This window comes from Ahaetulla prasina, chromosome 3 (assembly GCF_028640845.1).
Source record: "Ahaetulla prasina isolate Xishuangbanna chromosome 3, ASM2864084v1, whole genome shotgun sequence".
NCBI lineage: Eukaryota > Metazoa > Chordata > Lepidosauria > Squamata > Colubridae > Ahaetulla > Ahaetulla prasina.
Genome location: NC_080541.1, coordinates 172,852,712 through 172,877,107, shown reverse-complemented (window position 1 = coordinate 172,877,107; position 24,396 = coordinate 172,852,712).

The following is a 24,396-nucleotide window of genomic DNA, read 5'->3' as shown; positions in this document are numbered from 1 at the left end:
ATGCTGTTAACTATAGTGATGTATTTTAAAATTAAAAAGAGCATGAATACTAGTTAATATAAGTCAACGGGTAATGTTACTACATCAGATTTTGACATCAGCATGAGATCATTCTCAGTGGTGTATTAGGATTTTACAAGTGCCTACCTATAGAGGAGGGACTTGGTAGCTCAGTAGCTAAAACACTGAGCTTGTTGATCAAAAGGTTCAGCGGTTCAAATCCCTAGTACTAATCTGCCAACCTAGCAGTTCAAAAGCACTTAAAAATGCAAGTAGAAAAAATAGGGACTGTTAAGTTCGGGCAATGAAGAGGCAGGAGACCAGTGAGTGACAACAGCTCTTTAGTTTATTGTGACCCCAGCAAACACAACCGGCAAAAACCCCTCTTTAAATACTCTTTTGGTTGAGGCTTCAACCAATCAGCAACGTGCAATTTTCCCGCCCAAAATTCCCTCTCAAAGTTCAAAATACATTACACTCCTTCCCTCCCAGAACGCTTTGTACCTCTATTTACATAATATTTGCATGCTATTTCTCTACGTAGTCACGCAGGTAGACAGGGCGTCTCCTAACTCTTTCTGACCTGCGCAGTTCATTCTCTGGGAGAGAGTCGAGCTGGTCGGAGGGACTGTTTGTTCCTCCCAGCTCCTCCTCTAGGCCGTCCGGCCCTGGATTATTGGCTGAGTCGTTCCTGTTGCCTTCAGGAGGAACCGGTTGGCGTCGCTGGACTTCATCGGAATCAGATAAGTCCTCCGCTCGCCTCGGGTTTGAGTCAGCTGCAGATTCAAACAATTGGTAGTCAGGGCCTGGTTGTTTGGTTTCTAGTTTGTTTGGTATACGTTTTCTTAACTGGTCTATGTGGCGTTTCCATACCCGGCCGTCCTCCATGTCTACTACGTATGATTTGGGTCCGGTTATGCCCAGAATTTCCCCCTTTAACCATGTTGGGCCCTCGCTATAGTTGTGTGCCCATACTGGGTCACCCACTGTCATTTCCCTGGTTTTTCCTTGAATACCCTTGTACCCGTCTGGGGTATAAGTTGGGTTTAGTCGGTCTAGTGGGCACCTGAGTTTCCTGCCCATTAAGAGTTCCGCTGGGCTGCGGCCAGTTGTTACACAAGGGGTCCTATGTTGGACGGCCAGGAAAGTGTCTATTTTCGTTTGCCAGTCGCCTGGACTTATCCTAGATAGCGCTTCCTTGGTGCTCGGAACGAACCGTCCTGCAAGTCCGTTCGTCGCCGGGTGGAAAGGCGCCGAGAGGACATGTCTGATGCCCTCTCCCGCTAAATACCCCTCAAACTGGTTTGCCGTGAATTGCGGGCCGTTGTCAGAGACTAGGGTGTCGGGCAGGCCGTGTGTTACGAATAGATGCCTTAGGACTGTGATTACTGCTTCGGCCGTTGTGCTTTTCATGAGGATGATTTCTAACCATTTTGAGTAGGCATCTACTACAATTAAAAGGTCTGCCCATGGAACGGCCCAAATTCTATGTGAACCCTGGACCATGGCCCCTGGGGTTTCTCCCACTCTCTAACTGGGGCTGTAGGGGGTAGCGACCTCGACTCTTGGCAGGATTGGCATTTCCCTACCCTGTCGCTGATGTCCTTATCCATTAAGGGCCACCATACATAACTCCTCGCTAAACTCTTCATCCTCACAATCCCTGGGTGGCCCCACATGCAACAGTTCCAACACATTTTCGTAATTTTCTGGGATAACTACCCTATCCCCCATAACAGACACCCCTTGAACCGACAGTTCTGATCGTTTTTAAAGTCTTTGAAACGCTTTCGGCGCAGACCAACCTTGCACCCAACCGATTACAGTCCATATTGTAATGTCCCTGTAAGATGCCCTAGCCACCTGCTTGGATGTGACTGGGCCAGAGTCCAAAGAGTCAATTAGCAAGACGGGTGTCCCCGGGGTGGGGTCTTCAATTGTCTCTGGTAAAGGGCATCTGCTCAGAGCATCCGCATGCCCTAAGTCTTTTCCTGGGCGGTGGAGCAATTTGTAGGAGTATGCCGCTAGGAAAATAGTCCATCGGGTCAGCCTAGGAGAAAGTGCCACGGGTGTTGGGCGGTCACCCGCTAAGAGACCTAGAAGGGGTCTGTGGTCCGTGACTATCTTGAAATCTCGCCCGAACAAGTATTCGTGGAATTTCTTAACCCCAGAGACTATGGCCAATGCCTCCCTATCTAGCTGGCTGTAGTTCCTTTCCGCAGAGGACATTGTCCGGGAATAATACGCTATAGGGGCTTCTGTTCCATTCGGTAACCTATGGCTGAGCACAGCCCCCACCCCATATGGTGAAGCATCACAAACTAGTACTAGTGGCAAAGTGCCATTGTACTGGATGAGGAGGCTATCGCTGGACAAAAGGTTTTTTACCCCCTCAAATGCCCTAGCCTCTTCTCTGCCCCAGGACCACACAGCTTTCTTTGCTAGCAACTTATGTAGCGGTTCGGCTACTGTTGCTTTATTCTTCAAGAATACCGCATAGAAATTAACAAGCCCCAAGAATGCCTGTAATTCTGTTTTATTTTTGGGGGCTGGGGCCTTTCTAATGGCCCGTACCTTGCTCTCCGTGGGGTGGATCCCTTCCCTGTCTATTCGGTATCCTAGGAATTCTACAGATTTCACCCCAATGTGGCATTTGTTGAGCTTAACTTTAAGCCCAGCAGACCTAAAAATGCCCAACACCTTCCTTAGTTTTACCCCGAGTTCCTCTAAGTTTTCAGCTGATACCAATACATCGTCGAAGTATGGTACCACTCCTGGTAGGCCCTGTAATAATCGCTCCATTAGGTTCTGGAAGAGCCCTGGGGCCACGCTAACTCCGAACTGGAGTCGCGTACATTTGAAAGCCCCGCGGTGCGTGACAATTGTCTGCGCCTCAGCTGTGCTGCTATCTACAGGTAGCTGCTGGTAGGCTTGGGCCAAATCGAGTTTGGCGAAGACCTGCCCTTGCCCTAATGAGTGCAGCAAATGTTGCACCACTGGAACGGGGTATGCACTTTTCTGCAATGCTTTGTTAAGCGTTGCTTTGTAGTCAGCGCAAATCCGGACCGATCCGTCCGGTTTGACTGGGGTTACTATGGGTGTCTCCCATTTTGCATGATCGACGGGGACTAGTATTCCCTGGCTTACTAGCTTGTCTAATTCTCGGTCAATTTTGGGCTTTAGGGCGAATGGAACCCTCCTAGCCTTTAACCGGATGGGGGCGACTTGGGGGTCAAGGTTGAAAGAAATAGGGGTCCCCACGTACTTGCCCAGGCAATCCTTGAATACCCTTGTACCCGTCTGGGGTATAAGTTGGGTTTAGTCGGTCTAGTGGGCACCTGAGTTTCCTGCCCATTAAGAGTTCCGCTGGGCTGCGGCCAGTTGTTACACAAGGGTCCTATGTTGGCCAGGAAAGTGTCTATTTTCGTTTGCCAGTTGCCTGGACTTATCCTAGATAGCGCTTCCTTGGTGCTCCGAACGAAACGTTCTGCAAGTCCGTTCGTCGCCGGGTGGAAAGGCGCCGAGAGGACATGTCTGATGCCCTCTCCCGCTAAATACCCCTCAAACTGGTTTGCCGTGAATTGCGGGCCGTTGTCAGAGACTAGGGTGTCGGGCAGGCCGTGTGTTACGAATAGATGCCTTAGGACTGTGATTACTGCTTGGCCGTTGTGCTTTTCATGAGGATGATTTCTAACCATTTTGAGTAGGCATCTACTACAATTAAAAGGTCTGCCCATGGAACGGCCCGCAAAATCTATGTGAATCCTGGACCATGGCCCCTGGGGTTTCTCCCACTCTCTAACTGGGGCTGTAGGGGGTAGCGACCTCGACTCTTGGCAGGATTGGCATTTCCCTACCCTGTTGCTGATGTCCTTATCCATTAAGGGCCACCATACATAACTCCTCGCTAAACTCTTCATCCGCACAATCCCTGGGTGGCCCATGCAACAGTTCCAACACATTTTCGTAATTTTCTGGGATAACTACCCTATCCCCCATAACAGACACCCCTTGAACCGACAGTTCTGATCGTTTTTTTGCAAAGTCTTTGAAACGCTCGCCCGGCAGCGCCAACCTTGCACCCAACCGATTACAGTCCATTATTCAAAATCCCAGCTGCTTGCAGCTTGTTGACATTCATCACTGGTTGTGCTTTAGACCAATGTGAGTTCCAATTATTGTTGCCCTCACATACATCTTGTATGTTTTGGAAAGTAATGTTAAAGATAACTTTGAGGTGGCCCCACAATGGGGAAGTAGTAACACTTCATTGAGGCTTGTGAAAATTCCAACTGGATTTACACAATTACAGATTGTCATCTTTTCTTTTTTACAAGTCATTTCAGCCTGATTCAGCAGCTTCATATTTTCCTCATGGGCTATTCAATGTCATGTGTAAATGGTTCCTCTGATTCGAATCAGTTTGGCTCCTCTGATAATTTGATGAGATGATTCAGTTTTGCTATTCTACCTCAGTTCAGTTCAGTTCAGTTCAGTTCAGTTCAGTTCAGTTCAGTTCAGTTCAGTTCAGTTCAGTTCAGTTCAGTTCAGTTTACTATGGTGATTGGCAGGGTCTTTTGAATTGTCCATATTTGACTTGGGCGGATGTGACTCCTCGAACAGGGATCCGATTCCCTTGGTAGTCCTGCACTCTCAGCTTCTGGGTTTGTAGCTGGCGTTTAGCGATGGCTGGCAAGTCCCTCACGATGGTGTCCCAGGACATAATTGTGATTGACGACCCAGTGTCTACTTCAATGTAGACCCCTTCAATGTAGACTTGGGTAAATATTTTCTTCTCTAGTCGTGTCGATGCGTGGCCCACTCTCACAGTGGTCTGGTTTAACCGCGCCCTTTTAAATGGACCAATCCGGGCTTGCTGCTCCCGCTCTGATTGGTCGGTTTGAATTTTGGCGGAAGGTTGGGGGCTCGGCAGGCCCGAGCTATGTGTCCTTTTTTCACACCGACAAACCGCGTCCTTGAATCTGCAGTTTTGCCGTTGGTGTTGCCCCACAACTCACACATTCGTCCCGGTCACCTCTCTCCAGCCTCCCGGTGTGGAACACCTCTTCCTCTCTCTCTCTCTCTCTCTCTCTCTCTCTCTCTCTCTCTGTCTCTCTCCATCTCTCTCTTCTCTTTCTCTCTTTCTCCCTCTCTGTCTCTCACTTTCTTTTCTCTTTCTCTCTCTCTCTCTCTCTCTCTCTCTCTCTCTCTCTCTCTCTCTCTCTCTCTCTCTCTCTCTCTCTCTCTCTCTCTCTCTCTCTCTCTCTCTCTCTCTCTCTCTCTCTCTCTCTCTCTCTCTCTCTCTCTCTCTCTCTCTCTCTCTCTCTCTCTCTCTCTCTCTCTCTCTCTCTCTCTCTCTCTCTCTCTCTCTCTCTCTCTCTCTCTCTCTCTCTCTCTCTCTCTCTCTCTCTCTCTCTCTCTCTCTCTCTCTCTCTCTCTCTCTCTCTCTCTCTCTCTCTCTCTCTCTCTCTCTCTCTCTCTCTCTCTCTCTCTCTCTCTCTCTCTCTCTCTCTCTCTCTCTCTCTCTCTCTCTCTCTCTCTCTCTCTCTCTCTCTCTCTCTCTCTCTCTCTCTCTCTCTCTCTCTCTCTCTCTCTCTCTCTCTCTCTCTCTCTCTCTCTCTCTCTCTCTCTCTCTCTCTCTCTCTCTCTCTCTCTCTCTCTCTCTCTCTCTCTCTCTCTCTCTCTCTCTCTCTCTCTCTCTCTCTCTCTCTCTCTCTCTCTCTCTCTCTCTCTCTCTCTCTCTCTCTCTCTCTCTCTCTCTCTCTCTCTCTCTCTCTCTCTCTCTCTCTCTCTCTCTCTCTCTCTCTCTCTCTCTCTCTCTCTCTCTCTCTCTCTCTCTCTCTCTCTCTCTCTCTCTCTCTCTCTCTCTCTCTCTCTCTCTCTCTCTCTCTCTCTCTCTCTCTCTCTCTCTCTCTCTCTCTCTCTCTCTCTCTCTCTCTCTCTCTCTCTCTCTCTCTCTCTCTCTCTCTCTCTCTCTCTCTCTCTCTCTCTCTCTCTCTCTCTCTCTCTCTCTCTCTCTCTCTCTCTCTCTCTCTCTCTCTCTCTCTCTCTCTCTCTCTCTCTCTCTCTCTCTCTCTCTCTCTCTCTCTCTCTCTCTCTCTCTCTCTCTCTCTCTCTCTCTCTCTCTCTCTCTCTCTCTCTCTCTCTCTCTCTCTCTCTCTCTCTCTCTCTCTCTCTCTCTCTCTCTCTCTCTCTCTCTCTCTCTCTCTCTCTCTCTCTCTCTCTCTCTCTCTCTCTCTCTCTCTCTCTCTCTCTCTCTCTCTCTCTCTCTCTCTCTCTCTCTCTCTCTCTCTCTCTCTCTCTCTCTCTCTCTCTCTCTCTCTCTCTCTCTCTCTCTCTCTCTCTCTCTCTCTCTCTCTCTCTCTCTCTCTCTCTCTCTCTCTCTCTCTCTCTCTCTCTCTCTCTCTCTCTCTCTCTCTCTCTCTCTCTCTCTCTCTCTCACCACCCCCTAGAGTCTGGAACGCCTAGCACATAGGTGTGAAGGGAACCTTTACCTTTACCTATGGAGGATCTTGTTCACACATTGCAAGCTTGGCCTTGGCTAAATCTTGCTATTTACTATGCTGTTAACTATAGTGATGTATTTTAAAATTAAAAATTAAATTTAAAATTTATTAAAATTAAAATAAAATTAAAAAGAGCATGAATACTAGTTAATATAAGTCAACGGGTAATGTTACTACATCAGATTTTGACATCAGCATGAGATCATATTAGGAAAAAGTATGAATTGCTCTATGAATTTAGAAGGCCTATAAAATAAAAATGAGATGGTTATCTCTGATAGAATAGCAGCTGAGAAAACAGTCATGAGATATTGGAACGATAGATGTTGTTCAGACTCCCCTGCAATTCTTAAGTTACCTGACATTGTCCAAGGGTGATAGATGTAGAAGGCAGTGCCCGCTATCAATGTTGGATTAGGTTTTGCTGGATAATGTTCGAGTGCGTTATAGATATAAGAGCCATTTTTTACTTTGCCTCAGATCACAAAATGATATGGTTGCTATGAATAATTTACACATCAGAAGAAAATCTGAGAAGAAAGAAAACCTTTTATTACAGTTCTTAGGTGGGAAGTATTACACTAATCTTAAAAGTTCTGACCTCTCATATAAGAAATTTCAGGATCTGCTGGATGACTTCCTTTCCTGGACTATCTTGATATAGGATCTCCTTGTCCCAAATTCCCACACTTCATCTTTGAGAAAAGGAATCTATTAATTATGATGGCAGAGTTCATTTCTTAGCAGCAAGGGACTTCCTCTTGAAAAGTGCCCTCAGGGAGCCCTGAGGGAAGGCAAACACTATTCAGTTTCACTTCCATATCTTTCACTTGTGACATTGAGTTTCCTCGCTAGAACTCGCTGCAGTGATTTGAAAGCTGAGTTTTTTAAAACTAAAGCTAGGTTTTGAATTGAGTTGAAGCATTTTTAGTCACTGATAAAGTTGTAGCAAGGAAGTTATAGATACAAATCTCTTTCTCTTAACAGATATTACCAGTAGCTTCCTGGATTTAAGTTGTTGGAATGTTCACAATTACTAAAACAACAACAAAAATGCACCCATATTGCAAAGCAAGCAGAATCACCTTTCTGTCTGAGTTAGCTTTAGCGACCTTGTAGTTCCCAAATGTTTTACTACCAAAAAAATAAATAAAAAATCATGGTTGGATGTATTTATCCTGTCCATTAGTTCAAGATACAGAACAATACAGTCCATTATTCAAAATCCCAGCTGCTTGCAGCTTGTTGACATTCATCACTGGTTGTGCTTTAGACCAATGTGAGTTCCAATTATTGTTGCCCTCACATATCTTGTATGTTTTGGAAAGTAATGTTAAAGATAACTTTGAGGTGGCCCCACAATGGGGAAGTAGTAACACTTCATTGAGGCTTGTGAAAATTCCAACTGGATTTACACAATTACAGATTGTCATCTTTTCTTTTTTACAAGTCATTTCAGCCTGATTCAGCAGCTTCATATTTTCCTCATGGGCTATTCAATGTCATGTGTAAATGGTTCCCTTCTGATTCGAATCAGTTTGGCTCCTCTGATAATTTGATGAGATGATTCAGTTTTGCTATTCTACCTCAGTTCAGTTCAGTTCAAAGATTCAGCTGAAGCAGTTTTGAATCAAATCCACAAGTTGAAGTTTCACACAGCTAAAAGCCCTACTAGGGAGCATAAATCAACTTTTTATAACACCACTCAAGCTGGAGTGAAGGAAGAAATCTTTCTTGCTATTCGGCTCAAGCATAGGTATTGTTTTTAGAAAATGAAAGCTTTCACATTCAAATTTTATTCCTCCACTAGCTGATAACCCAGTGTTGCCCGGGTATTTATTTATCCCAATCCTGCATTAGACAGGAAGAGCAACTTCACTCTGAGCCCTGATTTTGGCAAGAATTAAATTAATTAAAAATGTTTTCTCTAAAATGATACCCACCTTGCTAGCTGATCCATAATCATTTGGTGTGCTTTTTTCTGATCTTGATTTATAAGTGGCTTCTTGTCCGTGATATATGCACTAAGCTGTTCAGTGTTGTAGTTCTTTTCTGGTATGTAATGTGCATGACGTATGTCGTGTCGGTCTCGTAGTGGTGCAGGCAGGCTGAGTTACAGTAATGTTTTATTGATCATGGCCATACATTTGTCCTCAAGAATAATGAAACCCTTTTTGAAAATGTCCAGACTAAACATAATTTCTAATGTTGGATTTTCCCCACTTACCAGAGGGAGCCCCCTTGTGGAGTACTGTGAAGCCATTACTATGGCAACAACTGTGCTACACAGTAGAAGCCATTTTAAGGCAGTACAGTAGAAGCCATTTTAAGGCACAACAGGCTGTATCTTAACAGAACACACACTTCGAGGGGTGTTAGGGGTGTCTAACCCTCACAGTATTTCCTTCCAGAGAGTAAGTCATCTGTGTACCAAGTTTGGTTGAAATTGCTCAAGGCGTTCCAGAGTTATGCTGGAACATACACACACACACACACACAGCCATTTATATATATATAGATAAATAACATTTCAAGAAATTATGTGAGAGATACCACTTATTCAGTGCTATCACAAATCTGAATCTGATTGCTGAAAGAGTTGCCTGTAAACAAGACCAACTGCATAGCTATTTTCATGGAGAGGATTGTCCTGAAGTATTTCATCCACTGTCTAAGTGTTAACTGTGGATGGGCTATTTCAAGGCCTCTCCTCTTCCTTTATATTGTTCTTTTAACTTTAAACAAGAATTGGGACCACTAATAAAAGATCCCTTTGAAGAGTAGCATCTAACAGCTGTTCAAATACAGGGCTGTTGCGTATGTAGTAGGACACATGGCTGTTCTAGATCATTATGCTGTCACTTCAAATACAGGTAGTCCTCAACTTACAACAGTTCATTTAGTGACCGTTCAAAGTTACAATAGCATTGGAAAAAGTGACTTACGATCATTTTCCACACTTATGACCCTTGCTGCATCCCCATGGTCACGTAATTTACATTTGGATACTTGACAGCAAGGGTGAAATGTAAAATTTGTTACTACCGGTTCTGTGGCCTTGGTTTGGTGGTGGGGGTAATGTGACTTGGTGGGCGTGGCCAACTTTTTTTTTTACTTTTAAAAGCATTTTTTTTCTACAACCTCTTCGGCTGAAGAGGTTGTAAAAAATGCTTTTAAAAGCCTCTGATGATCAGGCAACTCAGCTGGGATCACCAGAGAAGCCTTTTAAAAGCATTTTTTACAGCCTCTTTGCCAAAGAGGTTGTAGAAAAAATGCTTTTAAAAGGTTCTGAAGATCCCAGCTGAGCCGCGCAATCATCAGAGGCTTTTTTTTTACTTTTAAAAGCATTTTTTCAGCCAAAGAAAAAATGCTTTAAAAACAAAACAAAAACCCTCTGATGATCATGTGGCTCAGCTCAGCGTGGGGGGGGGGCAGGGATTTTTGCTACCTGTTCTCCAAACCACCCGCCACCATCGCTACCGGATTGTGCGATCTGGTCCGAACTGGGAGCATTTCACCCCTGCTTGACAGCTGACTCACATTTATGACGATTGCGGTGTCCCATGGTCACATTATCACCTTTTGTGAACTTGTAACCAGCAAAGTCAATGAGGAAGCCAGAGTCATTTGAAAACCATGTCACTAATTTAACAGCTTCAGTGATGCACTTAACCCCTGTGCAAGAAATGTCATAAAAATGGAGCAAAACTCCCCTAACAAATGTCACATTTAACAACAGAAATTTGGGGCTCAACTGAGGTCGTAAGTCAAGGTCTACCAGTAAATATACAAATGGCTGCAAGAAATCTTCCCAAGTCAACCCACCTGGGCACTCCGGCGGTTTGACCAGCCTTTGCAAATATTCACAAACTGTGCACGGCAGCAGAGTGAAAACGGCGGTTGACACACAGGGTGTCTCCATAGATATTTAGCTATGCGTTTTGGGATGAACACCCTTTGAAAGGTGCGAAAGTTGCGAATGGATTTCCAGAAAAATTGCAGACCACAGGAGCCATTTGTGTTTCAGCTTGAGATGGAGACAACACTGACTTATCTCCAACAGTCTGCACCTGTGTTCAGCAGTGAAGGGACACAAGGCAGAAAACATCCTGAAGAACAGGGGTCTCCAACCTTGGTCCTTTTAAGACTTGTGGACTTCAACTACCAGAGTGTCTCAGCCAGCTTTGCTGGCTGAGGGACTCTGGGAGTTGAAGTCCACAAGTCTTAAAGGGACCAAGGTTGGAGACCCCTGCTGTAAAAAACACAGTTCCAGAACACAGTCCTTTCAGCAGTTCAAAGAAGGGGCCACATCAGTGGTGGGTTTCAAATTTTTTTACTACCGGTTCTATGGGCGTCGCTTGGGTGTGGCATGGCTTGGTGGGCGTGGCATGGGAAGAATACTGTAAAATCTCCATTCGCACCCCACTCCAGGAGAAGGTTACTGCAAAATCCCCATTTCCTCCTGATCAGCTGGGACTCAGGAGGCAGAGAATAGATGGGGGTGGGGCCGATCAGAATTTTTACTGTAGTTTCTCCGAACTACTCAAAATTTCTGCTACCTGTTCTCCAGAACTGGTCAGAACCTGCTGAAACCCACCTCTGCTCCACACCCATTTGCACTACTCAGGTGACCCTGAAGACACAAACAAACCTCCAAGTGGCCTCAAGAACTCTCTAAAAGAATGCAAATGAGCAGCTGTCCGCCAGGAATATAAATCCTTCCATTCCCCACCATCCAGTCAGAGCTGAAGAAGCTTCTTGGATGAGAAACGAAATGTCTTCAAAGAAGAAGAAGAAAGTCTAGTTGTCTCTTGAAAAAGCACCTTTGGGACAACCATGACCTGGATGACTGAGAATCTTCATAGACCAAAAAAAAAAAAAGGGCATTTTTCCCATGCTACCCAGTTTGGCCTGGTCTTCCATTTTCTAATGGCCGCCGGACCTTTAGATGGCAGCAAAGAGGCAGAATTTTCTGTATCACTTTTCTGCCACCTAGCAGTTTTTATAGCTCAGATCTGAACTTAATTTTATGAATCTTATTATAATCTACATAATTGACTCAGATTGGATCAGGCCATGCATGTTTGGGGCTCCAGACTGGGCTCCACATCAAAAAGAATTCTTTGGTACACCTGGTGTGTATCCCTCTTTATCAAAATTACTAATATAAGAAATCTGTTGCCTGTTTAATTTGCACAATGCTTTACTGTGAGACCTCCACCCATCCACCCATGGCATATGGCTGGATTGTTTGTCTCTTAATTTCTACTTGGCCTTGAGGTCCAACATTAGAATAATTACTCTGTTATCTGATTCTGAATCACTGGCTTTTAAAAAAACCCACCTTCAATAACATAACCAGACTAGAAATAGAGCAAATCTGATTCCCTTGCCTTTTGAAAGCAATGAGACAATCCATTTTGCTCCTTCTTGGCTGCTTTCCTATAGGAGATCTAATACTCTTACTGACCTTCTACCCATCTACTTTCTTGAATAATGTCTTCAACACTTAAAACACCACAGCGGGCACATTCCACTCACTGACCCTTTACGTGCATAAATATTTGGTTTTAAACTTGCATCTGAAAATGTGCTGAACCGTCCCTTGTCACAATCTTGGCTCCATCTCCATAAAAATATCAGTGCCATTTTGACTAAGGATGGGTCCCCTAACTCTCACCTTCATATCTTCACACACACAAACGCAATTTATCTTCCTTCTCTAATATCCACACCCCCTCATCCTCCACAGCATGATCCTTAAGTGCAGAATAGAATGATGTAAAAATTTCACAAAGCTGGCAGAACAAATAATGATCAATTTAGCAGAATGTCTTCCTCCCTCACATTCCTTTGTCCGAAGGGCTTGTCTCAATCCTGCCCCCCACTCATCATTTTTATGCACAAATATTGACCTACCCATACTCTTCACCTTGTATTTTTTCTTTCTTTCAAAGAAAATGCAGCATTAATCTTAGATGCTTGTTATTTCACCTTTTTATTATTTGTCATGGCTGTATGGATGAAAAAGTTCCATAGGGACATGTATATTGTTACAAAAAATCATGGCCAAGGTTTTCTCCACTATGTGGATCAGTATTTAAGACACACTTATTCATTATGAATAAGACTAGTGAAATATGAGAAGTTTCCTGCAAATCTCATTTCCTGGGTTATAACAGAAGAGCTCTTTAATCCAAAACAAACGTGTCTTAAAACTGACCCTCTGTAATCCCACAGCTGACTAGGCTTCAGTGTTTACATGAGATATTAATTCTGTCCATCACCCAATTAAGGAGGTCATGTGAATACAACCTAAAAGAGTACTTGTGTTTCATACAAGAATCCTATTGTTTTATTAATATCAGAAACATACAATGCCAGTAAGTACACCCTTTTGAAATGTTCAGTAAAAGAATTAATAAATGATTCCTATTTAAAAGTAAGCTAACTTTATTAACGATTGAATCTTCAGTCACTTACCACTCCTAGAACTTTAGCTTCTCAGCAATTTAACCTTAATTTGCAGCAATCATCCGAGATGAGATATTCAACAATGATTAAAGATAGCAAGTCTCTACTAAGACTAGGCTAAGGCTAAGTGGAGATTGTGATCCTGTAGATATTGTTGAACCCAAATCTAATTCAACCTATCATCAGGAACGATAGGAACTGTGGTTCAATAATATTTGGAGAGCCATCCTTAATCTTTCCAAAAGGCGAGAACACCAAAGTCATTCATTTTCATGCTTTCGCTGTAAAAACATAGTATGTGGTTTGGATTGCTGGCTAAATGATTAAATGAGAATTATTTTAACAGCTTTGGAATGTCTGAGATGCCAAAATGGATCTTAGGCGATAAAGGGCCAAAACATTTGTGCAGTCTTGGGTGACAAAAGAGGATCCCCTGAGAACAGTGTCATGTTCACCTAACCTTTGCTCTCCAAATATTTAGGATCACACAGCATGTACCAGGGACCTTGTTCATTTTGACTGTGGTGCCATTTGCCTTCTCATCTTCAGCTGTCCCTAGTAATTTATCTCCTGGCTGGTTGCATCTTGCCTAGAGCAGAGCACCCCCCACGGATCTGAGCAGAGCAACCAAGGATGCCGTTACCCTGTCATATCCCATCTGTTCTGGCAACTGAAACGGATTTGCACCCTGCTTAGCATTTCATTTTATGAACGCTTCCAAAATTCCAAATGATTTTTTTTTTCCCCTTAGCAAAATGACTTGAAAGATCAGACAAAGTAGAAAATGAAAAACAGAATGAAACACAAATATTTTTACAGGATTTTCAGCTCTTGTTGAATACATCTGTGTGGAAGCCAAAGTAAAATGGATGGGCCTAGTTTTGTTCTCACTCTGAAGCAGTTATCTTGAGCTCTTGACTCATGAAAACTTTGGTGAATAGGATAAGGCAGCTTAAAATACTTTCCATGTTAAAGGCTGATCTGCACAATGCAGTTACTCCAGCACAATCCTAACCGGGTTTTTTTTTTGAGGAAAGGAGCCCACATTGTCAAGGTCCATTACACTGGGGAGCCAAGCTCTGTCTCTCTTTTCCTGCTGTGTGTCAAAAGTTGTGTTTTCTGATTTGTGCTGAGCAAGCAGCGCTGCCAGTTTGCACACTGCACTTAATTTCATTGTAGGCAAACATTTCCACTCCCATTGACACTTGCAATTTCTGCAATAGTACTCCCAGTGTACTATTGCAGGAATACCTTCTCCTTGGTCACTGCTCATTGCTTTTCACTAATGCTGACCTTCTGAAAGGATCTCAAAGTAATCAGGTTACATTGGCAAGGCCTTCCTTCCTTCCTTCCTTTCTTCCTTCCTTCTTTCTTTCCTCCCTTCCTCCCTCCCTCCCTCCTTCTCTTGAACCAATGGAGTGGTGCTTATACAAAAGGTCTAGCAATGGAAATAGTAAAAGTAAAGGTTCCCCTTGCACATATGTGCTAGTCGTTCCTGACTCTAGGGGGCAGTGCTCATCCTGTTTCAAACCGAAGAGCCAGTGCTGTCCGAAGACGTCTCCGTGGTCATGTGGCCAGCATGACTAAATGCTAAAGGCACACGGAACGCTGTTACCTTCCCACCAAAGGTGGTCCCTAATTTTCTCCTTGCATTTTTTACGTGCTTTTGAACTGCTAGGTTGGCAGAAGCTGGGACAAGTAACGAGAGCTCACCCTCTTACGCGGCACTAGGGATTCGAACCGCTGACCTGCCGACCTTTCGATCGACAATCTCAGCTTCTTAGCCACTGAGCCACCACATTCCTTTTAGCAATGGAAATAATGTGTCTCTAAAAACATGCCCACAGAAAGAAAAGTAGTTGGTGCTTGAATTTCTAAAATGTTTGGAAGGGGTAAAGATGCAAGCAATTTGCCAGGTGAGACTATACTGTAGTAAACTTGCAGTCCAGACAGGACACCAGGCCATCACATTGGCCAGACTAGAGTAAGAAGTTGAAATCTGGAAAACAATTTCTTAAAACTGGCTTTATTTCTCCTTGACCGGAATCAGGCAGATTAAGGCTGCAATACAAATTCTCAGCACAGAGTTTCAAATTGTGACAAACTCCCAATATTTAGTTTGGCAACATAGTTTTCTTAAAGTATCAGGTAAATTGATCCCACGCTGAACAGCTTGAACAGATCAGAATTGATGTTTTGCTTTCCCTAAAGTCTTTCAGACAGAGAGAAAAAAAGTGCAATGGGAATGCTGTTATATCACTGCTGCTGAACTACTAAATGATAAAACAGAGATTTAGACCGCAAAAACATACCCTTCATTATCAATAAATGCTAATTCTCAGAGTGTGGAAAGTAAATCTGACAAACGTAACTTCTTATCGTAGAAAGGCAAATATGACTTCATAGTTATAGTGGAAACCCGCTGGTCTAAAAGACTACACACAGAGACATACAGATATTACATTACATTACATGTAACTCATCTAGACCTATTACTATACAGCAACGGCCCCCCAACCTTTTGGGCACCAGGGACCAGTTCCATGGAGAGAGGTTTTTCCACGGACCGGAGGTTTGCATACTGCCTGCATCCCGCGGATGGGGCTTCGCTTGTTTGCGTGGACTGGTTTATGGCATGCCTCTGACTGGGGCCAGTCCACGGACCAGGGGTTGGGTACCCCTGCTATATAGTATATAGATGGGAGAAAAATGCAATAGATGGAGATGAGGTGCACTGAATGTAATACTAATTTCCACTTAGAAATCCAAATGTATGAACTTCATCATACTGTAGAAAGCATTTAGGTTGAAATAAGTGAAGGCACAAGTAAAAATACTGTGGTTGTCTTCTACTAATGCTCCCCAGCTAAGACAAAAGCCTTAATATTGGAAAATGCAATGATGTTTTCCAAAACCAAGCTGCATATATTTCAGGCATGGTCTAGTCATAACTGGAGATATCATGAGCCTTTCAAGAAATTTCTGATTTCACTTGCTGATCACCTTTATCTAAAGGGGAGATGAAAAAAGCTGAAGAAAAATCTGCGTTGGTACTAATCTACACAATATTCACAATTAGTTGAAGGGAAAGCAACAAAAACACCTGAAGAAGAAAGCAAAAGCAAATGCTGGGGTTCTTGATTTTAAGAGAAACTAAAAGTGGTATACTTACTTGAACTTCAAGAAAGTAGATTTTAATACATGCTGATACTTGAATATGTAGGATGATGTGGCTGAAGAACCTAATAGAAAAAAAACAAGTTGAGTGGCAGTTTCTAAAAAAAGAAAAAAAATATTGTTACAAGTAGAATTGCCAAAAATTCACAGAGGGGCAGGAAAGAGAGAGGGGAAAAAAAAGAAGATCGCATTGTTGTGCTCTTGTCCTGAGATACATATTCAAAACAGGAAGGATTTCAAGATTAATGTTAGCCCAACAAGATAGGTTAGGACAAGAAACAAGCATGATAGGGATTTTAGGAATGTTGATTGTAGTTTGTTCTCCGAGCTTGTTGGCTAGTTTCTGAATGTTTGGACACCAGGCTAGGTAATATCTTCAGTGGAACCAACTGACCACATATGACCTATAAAAACAGAAGAGAACTGAAATAAGACACTTCAACTGAAGTCCTATGTCAGGGTTCCAAGGAATACCCCCAACGAAATAAAGCTCTGAGGCTTGAGGTTCCTCAAAGTTCCAATTTATTAGAGATGTCATGTTGGCACAGCTGGGAAAACCCGAAACTGAAAGCTTCCAGGTTTTCCACACCCAGTTGACAGTTCACAGCCCTGCTCCATACCCACAAGTTCATCACATTGACCAATCAACTCTTCACGTGCAATTGGATAAAATCTTCAGGCATTCTCCATCAGACACAGGATGTCCTTGAATACGGAATGTTGTTATGACTAACTTTCTACCGCTCCAACAACAACCCCCTCCCAACTTCCCCAGCTAAAATATATGGCAGTTAAGAAGCAAAAAGAAAATTGCCTTCCAAAACTGACATCCTGCTGATGATAACCTGGTGATGAAATGTTTGGAAAATAAACAAGCTCAAAGAACAAACCACCATCACCATTTACCACCCAAACTACAAATACTTTCCACCATTTCTAATTCTGGGAATGGTCTATGTCAGTGATGGCTAACCTTTTCCGGACCGAGTGCTCAAAGCACGCATGTGTGAATGCATGTGCGTGCGCCCAAACCCCCAAATGCAATGCGTGTGTGGCCCCCACACATGCGCTCTCTGGCCCCTGTATGCACTCCACCTCCTGCACATGCGCTGCCCTTGTGCATGCACGCGTGCCCCCCTCACGCCCCCCTCCTGCGCATGTGTGGCAGAGACCCAAAGACCAGCTGGCTGGCAGGAGGTGTGCACACATGCCCAGCAGAGCTGAACTGAGGAGACAGCTCGCGTGCCATCAGAGAGGGCGCTGCGTGCCACCTCTGGCACACGTGCCATAGGTTCGCCATCACAGCTCTATGTTGTTGTAAGGTCAGTTAGCCAAATCTTGGATTACTGTCCAGGTTTCTCTCCTTTCTTACATTAAAGTAAATCAAAGTGGAGCTTATTTTGAATTTCCTTCTCATACTTCCCTCTTTTTCAGGGGCTGCACAATCTTTTCATCAAGTTTCCCCCTTAATGGTTCACTCCTCCCTCCCCCTCCCACTTGATGACTTGCTAATTCCCTCCTGAAGGTTAGTTCTACAGATGAAATGGTAGAGATGGTATCAAGGAAAGCTCAAACTCAGAGAGACGCTAAGAACAACAAAAGCAACACTTTTGGGAATTCTCAGAATTAAAGAAAGATTTTTTTTTAAAAAAACCACCCAGTTTATTAACTGTGTAATGAAGGTGGAAAATGCTAACAAGTAACAAAAATGGAAATATTCAATCCCTATTTTGCCTCAGTCTTCTCTAAGAACAAAGTATGGGCTTCACTAGAACAACTGTGGCGTAATGATACATCGGTTGGTGATCTGTCTGCACATTTATGTATTACTGTTCAAATCCTGAATCAGTTTTAAAGTGCCAGATAGCTGTAGGAAATCAGACATTCCTATCTTCAGAAAGGGGAAGAAAAGAGGACCTCGGATCTACAGTCAATTTAGCTAAAATGGAAAACTTTAGAGAAAAGCGATGGTCTTCAAATAAATCATATGAAAAGAGATCCAAGAAACTGGGCAGGTATAACCTAAGAAGAGTTAGGTTAACTTTCTCCAAATACCTGAAAAGAAAGTCTATAAGAAGAATAGCCTTCAGAGGACAGCACATAGCATAGTGGAGATAAGTTACAGAAAGGGAAATTCCTAAAATGTTCTTCACTGTAAGAGGAGATTGATGGTGGAACCAGTTACGAAGGAAGTTGACGGGGATAATAATAACAACAACAACAACAACAACAACAACAACAACAACAACATTTTAATTTGTATACCGCCCTTCTCCCAAAGGACTCAGGGCGGTTTACAGCCACAATAAAATACAAAAACAACACATATAATACTAAAAACAACCCTTAAAAAACTTATTCAATTGGCCCCATTTAAAATAGAATATCAACCCTGTAAGATTTATAAAATTTAAAAACCCATAAAATCAATTAAAAATTTTAAAAAGTCAAGCCAGTCCAGCAAGACGAAAGGTTTTAAGTTTGCGGTGAAAGTTCCGGAGGTCAGGTAATTTTCGAAGTCCAGGGGGAAGTTCGTTCCACAGGGTAGGAGCCCCCACAGAGAAGGCCCTCCCCCTGGGGGCCGCCAGTTGACATTGCTTGGCTGACGGCACCCTAAGGAGTCCCTCTCTGTGAGAACGCACTGATCGCTGGGAGATAGAAGATGGCAGTAGACGGTCTCGTAAATATCCCGGTCCTAAGCCATGGAGCGCTTTGAAGGTAGTCACCAATACCTTGAAGCGCACCCGGAAGACAACAGGCAGTGCAGTGCAGTCTGCGCAGGATGGGTGTTACATGGGAGCTCCGAACCGCTCCCTCAATCACCTGTGCAGCCGCATTCTGGACTAACTGGAGTCTCCGGGTGATCTTCAGTGGATGCTTTAAGCAGAGGCTACTCAATCCCATCTTTCTTCTTTGACTTGAATATTCACAAGAGCATTGGACCCTTGTACATCATGTTTGCCCAGAAATCAGTTCTGATTTGTACTTTTGGACAGTAATGGGACCAAATAGTTGCTCAGAGTGGCATTGGGATGCCAAGGATCGATGTCCAGCATAGTTTCATATAGATTCAAAGTATGATGGATCTGGTAATTGAGAAATCAGAATGCCTTGTATCATGTTGCAATTGTTTAGGACAAATGTCCAGAAAGCAGTGATGAATCATATGAAATTAATTTATGGCTCTCAAAATTGTGTCAGGAAGAATGAGATTGTGTATAAAAAGGAGCAGACATAAGGAATGGATCTGTGACATTTGTTTTGGCCAGGGAAAAGGATTTCCACATTTGTTCATCCCTTGCACAGACCCAATGACTCTGGCCTCCTCTTTCTCCCCCTCTGGGTCTTACCCTTGCTTGGCTCATGTAATCCGTTGCTTCTAGCAGAGCGGTTTCCATTGAAATATTTTTAGCTTGTCAAATCTCCAGATGTTACAAAAATGGGGCTCTTCCAAACGAAATACACAGTATTTATACTAATGCTGACTTTGGATGTTCTGGTTGCAAAACTGACATTTTCTAAGATTTCAAATGGATGCAAAAAGTGTGTCATGGTATAAGCCAGTAGATCTTTAGACCACGGGTCCCAAATTTGTGGTTCTGAGTCACAGGGAGTTCTGAACTGTATGTCTTCAAATCCCGCCAAATAAATACCATACAGTATAGCTTGACTTGATTTTGCCTGTGAAAGGACATCTCCTTAGCATTCCAAGATCTTCTGTTTGGATCCATCAATATTATATGTGACAGTTACCACTGATTGTCTCTTGATCAATCATAGCTATTGAAAGTTGCAGGAAAGATAATGGAAACTGTTGGTGGCACTTGTCATGTGCTTGTCTGTTCAGCCTGCACAGTATACACTTTGGGAAAAGGATCTAGAGAAAAAAGACCACGCATGGAGGACAAGCAATGAACTGTTATAATTATTTATTTATTTATTTTATTTTATTTTATTTTTTATTTATTTTGTCATACAGTATATATAAGCATAAGCATGAAATAATTATACAATATATAAGCATATATATGAATATGAGTATGTAATAACTATATTAATTGGATATAACGAAAGGAAACAATAGGGCAGGAACGGTAGACACGTTTGTGCTCTTATGCACGCCCTTACAGACCTCTTAGAAATGGGGTGAGGTCAATGGTAGACAGTTTTTGGTTGAAGCTTTGAGGATTTTGGGAAGAGACCACAGAGTCAGGTAGTGTATTCCAAGCATTAACAACTCTGTTACTGAAGTCATATTTTCTGCAATCAAGATTGGAGCGGTTAACATTAAGCTTAAATCTATTGTGTGCTCGTGTATTGTTGCAATTGAAGCTGAAGTGGTCTTCGACAGGAAGGACATTGTAATAGATGATTCTATGAGTTAAACTCAGGTCATGTCAAAGGCGGCGTAGTTCTAAATTTTCTAAACCCAGGATTTCAAGTCTGGTGGCATATGGTATTTTTCTGTGGTTCCTACAGGCAAACATTCTTTAAAGTAATTAGCAGTATTGGTGTAATACATTTAATTAATAGGGGGAAGATCATGGGGAGAAACTACGACTAAGAAATCTGGACAAGGTTGGTATTTGGAAATGAAAACATTTGATTGCTAAGGTAATGTACTATTGTTACTAAGAATAATCAACATTTAATCACAATTTTTCCCAGTTTAGTACTTAATTATGACTAAAAGTAGATATAAGTACACTGAGAGCATATGCACCAAGACAAATTCCTTGTGTGTCCAATCACACTTGGCCAATAAAAATTCTATTCTATTCTATTCTATATAATAGAACCCATTGTTCTGGACCTTTAGGACTACCCTACAACTCTCCTGTCTTATATATGTAAGTATTACAAAAATGAACAAAGCTGGTGGTATGCCTGCCTTAAAACTGTAAAATATATTTCATAGAAAGGAACATGGAGATTAGTGGCAGAATGTCAAGGAAAATAAACTCTTTTGATTTAAAATAACAAATAAGCCCTTTGGCCAATACTTCTCAAATAATTTTGAACAGATCCCAACCACCAAATTAAAAGGAAAAAAAAGTTATATTCCTGCTTAATTTTATTCTATAGCTAGAGGTTGGAAGTATCAACAATCCATGTGGAAAGATGTTTATATGATAGCAACAGTTCTTATTATATCCCAGCAATTCAAAACCACAAGATTCATAAACTGCATTCTAAAAATATAGCAAGTGCTTTGTGCCAAAACTTTTTCAGTTTGTTCAAGCAGGTTCATGCTCTGGGAACTGTACTAGGAGTGCAGGATAGAATTGAAAAGATTCTTGTGTTATGGCTCATTATGAAGAATTCTGTAAAACCACAAGCATAGTCATGTTCAATATGTTAAAGGCTTCACTAAAGCAGGAAAAGGGTTAGACACTGAAGATAAATGGATATTTCAAGGACTGAGCAAATAACTCAGGAACTTGGAATGACAGCTGGACTTCTACTATCATAATATAGAAAATCAGTGAAACAGACCATCTTCAGCCCCTTTGCTGACATAGTAATGTTGTATATATGAACAGACAATGAACATTGTCAGGGACTGGATGGCAATAATAAAAGGTAATGCAAATAGCATAGTGAAAATCAAGAACAAGGAAGTCTGGACCTGAGAACTGAAAAACCATCTTTACTTGTGCATAATTTTCTGTGTTACTTGAGTTGTAGGATCAAAAGCTAAGCAAAATCATCATCATCATCATCATCATCAAAATGCTATCTATAGAGATTCTCAGTTATCTAGGTCATGGTTATCTCAAAGGTGCTTTCCTAAAAGGCAGCTGGATTCTCTTGGTTTTTCCCCCCCTTGAAAACTTCTTATCCAAGAAGCTTCTCCAGTTCTCTGAACTGTTCAGTTCTCTGGAACTGAAGAAGCTTCTTGGATGAAAAGTGAAATGTTTTCAAGGAAAAAACTAAGAAAGTGCAGTTGCCTTTTGGAAAAGCACCTTTGGGTCACCAAAACGCTGTTTTATAAAAGGTAAAACTACAACAGGAAAGGATCATCTAAGATCCAAGTCTTCATTGTAAACGAAACAAAAAAAAAAATGACCAGCGGTATTTTCAACCAGGTTTTGTTATTACTGTGATTTTTTTGATTTTCAAATTCATTCTCTCTCCTCCTCTCTCTCATCCCTGCATTGCTCTTAGCAGCATTAGATTCTATCTTCTTTCCCTCATCCGTGTATTGTTCCTAGCAGTAATAGATGAATCCAATTTAAAATGTATAACATTCTTATTAAGAAATAACAGTTATTCATTTCATGTTTTCACAAAGAGGAATTTGAAGAAAGTGTGCAGGGAGTATTTGACAACTCATTTCCTAACTCTAAGAAGAAAACATACTGGAAGTTGGGACTTGGATATTATAGGTTAAAAGCTAATCCCATTTCCAGATAAATGATTTGGATTTTATTGTATATTCATGTTATAGATCCTGCTTGATTTTGTCTGTTGTTTTTCATGGTACTTTCTTGATCATTTTATTGTTCGGGTCCATGATTACCCTGTTTCCCCCAAAATAAGACATCCCCTGATAATAAGGCCAGTTGGGTTTTTGAGCACATGGCAATAAGGCCAAATGCTTATTTCAGGGTTCAAAAAAATATAAGACAGGGTCTTATTTTTGGGGAAACATGGTAGGTGCAAGAGACTTGTAACAGCAAGAAGTAAGTATAGCTTACAAAACCATTTGGGCTTTAAATTATGAACTGTTCCAGGAGAAACAAAAATGCTGGCTAGTGAGCTTTATACCAGGTGTCAACTGTGATTACCATTCTAAATCCCCATCTGGCAAATAACTTGGATTCAGAAGAATTTGGCTTAGATTCCTTTGCCTGCTGGAAACAAGGCCACAGTCAAAACCCACTGAGAAGGCATCCATTGAAATGTATAGATAGTAAACTGCCCTGGTTGCTTTGATCTCCATATTTACCTTTATCCTTCCTTCTGAGAAGTATATTGCTCTAATTTCTTCTCTGGAAAAGAAATATTGACCAGATACCATCAACTCAAGCAGAACAAGTTTTTCTAAATCCTGTTCTGCAATTACAAAATACTAACCTAAGTAGGCCTTGGATACTGCACAGATTATGGAGAATCCTTACATCATTCATCACTGCAGCCACAAACATAAACTGGTAAAACCAAACTCCATAACTATTGTTTTGGATTAATGGGCAGTACTGGATTCCATCTTGCTAAAGCATTGGAGAAACACTTTTATAAAGGGTCATGCTCTGTTAACTGCCACTAATGAAAAAAAATAGTATGCTGTGGAGTTGATACTTTCTGAGCTTGGTTGTTTGCTCGCAGGCATTTCATCACCAGCTAAATAACATTATCAGTGCTAGTGAGTGTGGGATTTGCTCTCTGTTTATATACAGTAGCTTGCCTTGCTATGGTTGAGATGTGGTTTTTTTCCTTGTTAATTTCTTCATTAGGGTATTGTTGTGTCTCGCTCGCTCCCCCTGCCGCAGCCGGGCCCCTCTTATCTCCTGCCGGACGTTGATAGTTCGGAAGAATGTCCTGGCATGCCTCCAGCCCCCAGCCCTGGCACCATGCCCAGACAGGCCGAGCAAGACGAAGGGCCTGACATGCCTTCAGCCCCCAGTCCTGGCACCATGCCCAGGCAAACGGAGCAACTAAATCCCTCCCCCACAGCATGTGAGCCTGAAGAATGTGAAGCCAGTCATGAGCTCAGATTACCAACAGCTGGAGGCTGGAGAGATCCTTGCTTCCGGAGAATTGAGAGGCGACGTCAGCAAAAAGAAGGGAGAGGCAGGCCTGGATAAGTGCTGAGTCATGGAGCCACACCCCATGGCCTATATAAAGGATCTGCTTTCTGGCATTCTCTGAGTCAGGCAAAGTCTACCTTGGATTGCTGAAGTCACTTCCTGGTCTCCTGCCTGCCTTGAGAACTCTGATAGGACTTTGGCAGAGCTGCAGAGGCACGCTTGATACGGACTTCCCTGACCCGGCCGTCAGCGGAGGAGTGGGACACGACAGGTATTGTTTTCAGCTTGCAGGAACTACTAGAGAGAAAACCACACCTCAACCAACACTGGCAGGGCAAGTGTTGTTGGACTGTATATAAATGGAGCAAATTCTACACTCACTAGCACTGATGATTACCTAGTCAGGTAATGAAATATCTGTAAGCAAACAATCAAGATCAGAGAGCACCAAGCACTCCACTGTTCAATCCTGGGCTACATGTAAA